Raw genomic sequence first — 2,583 nt, 5'->3', positions numbered from 1 at the left:
TAGGGTGATGGTGGATGAGATAATGGAGGGATTTGAGAACCTCCAGCTTGACCACCCTACCGGTGAAGGGGAGACTCGGCTGGGGTCTGCTCTGAAGACTCCATGTCTATGGCGGAAGGAGCTCATCAACCTTCCGAACTGGACGCCACCGCCTCCTCCTCCTCCTCCGGCGAGTCAGGGCACTCCGCCTCCACCGCCTCCTCCTCCGGCGAGTGACGATCAGGGCCCTCGGCCGGCTCCTTCTCCGGCGCGTGGCGGCACTCCGCCTCCTTCTCCGCCTGCGCCGACGCGCCCGAGCAGCCAGCCTCCTCCTTCTCCGCCTCGTCAGCAAGGGCGGAAGAGACCTGCCGCCGCTCCAGCTGCTCCGGCGCGTCGTAGTCCTTCTCCTCCGCCTCTTAAGCAAGTAAAGAAGACAACCGCTACGTCTGCTCGGTCGGCGTCTAGCAGTACAACCAGAGGCGGGAGGACATACAGATTCGGTCCTTCTCTGAAGACTCCAGAGAAGTTACCATACGAGAGGACCCAGGAGGAGAACGCCGAGATTGCGCGAGAAGAAGTGAAGAAATTCTTTGAAGGGGTGAAAGCAAAGAAACATCCACCTCCGGGGGAGAAGGTAGATCGGGTGAAAGTGAAGCGCACTCTGGCTGCCCTGACAAAACCACCGAAGTCTGATCCACCGAAAGGAAACTATGACCGCATTATTGGAAAGGAATTTGCTGAAGCGGAGCGGTCGGAAAGTACTGTCAGTGATCAAAGGCTGAAAGAACGACGAGCTGGGAAACAAATTGCCCAGCTCGGCGAACAAGCGAAGCAATCGTGCCCCCCGCTCAAGGTGCCTAGCCACAATGTCGATAATGATCTGAGGATGGTGACCGGTTATAGCAATCTTGCAGATTACCTGCCCAACGAAGTACATTATGAACCCTTGGAGGTGCAGATACAAAGATACGAGTACGGGAAGCCTCTCGTCAAAGATGAAAGATCTCTATCAACAATGATGCGAAGATTGCATGATTGGCACTTGAAAATCTGCAGAGACTCTGGGGGGAGGAGTACTTTGTATGTGAAAGTTAAAAAGGAGCATGACCTCGTTGGAATTGATCTGTTGCCTGTTCCATTTGAGGAGTTCTATCAGTTTTTCAATCAATTGGCCCTCGATAAAACAACGGTCGCCTGCTACTGTCTGTAAGTAGTACTACTTCTGTCATTAAGTTTCTCTATATAGCTTAGCTCTTTCATTGCATGTATTTATAATCATCCTCACTATATTATGCAGATTGAAGATCGCCGAATTGAAGAAAAGACAAGTCGGTGATATTGGGTTCATTAACACATATCTCATAGATGCAACTCAGGTTAAACTTCATGCCGCAGCTACCGAGGCCAGCTTGCTACGATCGTTCGTAATAAATCAAAACAAAGATATAATACTCTTTCCTTACAACTTCGGGTGAGTGTTACTGTCTTGTGCGTATTCGGTTTCCCTTATATATTAGTCATGGTTATAGTAATGTAATTCATGAGTTATGCATGTGTGTGCAGTTTCCACTTTATTCTCCTAGAGATTAAGCTTGAGCAGGGAGTAGTAACCGTCTTGGACTCTAAACGAAAAGATCCCAAGGAGTATGCAGACATGACTGAAATCCTCAAGAAGTAAGTTAAATCGATCATTATCCACCATATCAGCAACTTTGTTCATTTCCTGATATCAAGTAATTGTTTTCTTTGTCCGGCAGGGTTTGGAGAAAATTCACCAAAACAGTTCCGGGACTGCCGAAGGAGCTGGAATTTAAACACCCGAAAGTAAGTACTATAGTAGCATGTTCCGCGCATCTCCTAGTGATTCAAGCGCTAGTTTCATCAATACCATTTAGCATTCTTGCTTATCAGTTTGATTGACCTCTATTTCTTGTAAAGTGGTTGTGGCAGGAACAAGGGAATGATTTCTGTGGATACTACATCTGCGAGTCCATCCGCCACACGACCTGTGAGCGGGGCGGGTACTCTAACGAACAATATGAAGTACGTAAATAACAACATTCACAATTTTATTTTATTACCATCATTTGTGTTGAGTTCCATTCAATATATATATATATGTATTGACCCCCTTCTTCAAATTAGATGTTTCGGAAGCGGGATGAACTCCTAGCACCAGCTCGCATGCAAGCAATTCAAGAGGAATTGGCGGCATTCTTTCTTGACCACGTGATCCCTGAAGACGGAGAATTCTATGTGGACCCTGAGTCCGTATGATTATATTTGTAAGAGATAATTATTGTATATATGTAGCCGGTAGTGTCAGATAGATATACGAGAACTTGTTGTTCGACCAATCTCTCGGAGAAGGAGAGGTGGTCGATATCACTTCTCTCTGTATATATGCATATATGTTCATGACGATCTTCTGTTTCCTTCGTTTGCTTAGTAGCTAGCTAGCGTGTCTAGTCCTCTCTATATACGTATGTATAGTACGTAGCGTCGACCAAGCACGGACATAACAGAGGACACTTCTCTCTATTAATTATAATTAGCTAACACAATATATGAAACACCTAAATTAACCCCCCAAAACCCCCAACC

This window comes from Triticum dicoccoides, chromosome 5A (genome assembly GCF_002162155.2).
Source record: "Triticum dicoccoides isolate Atlit2015 ecotype Zavitan chromosome 5A, WEW_v2.0, whole genome shotgun sequence".
Lineage (NCBI taxonomy): Eukaryota > Viridiplantae > Streptophyta > Magnoliopsida > Poales > Poaceae > Triticum > Triticum dicoccoides.
Note: the sequence above shows the minus strand (reverse complement) of the source record.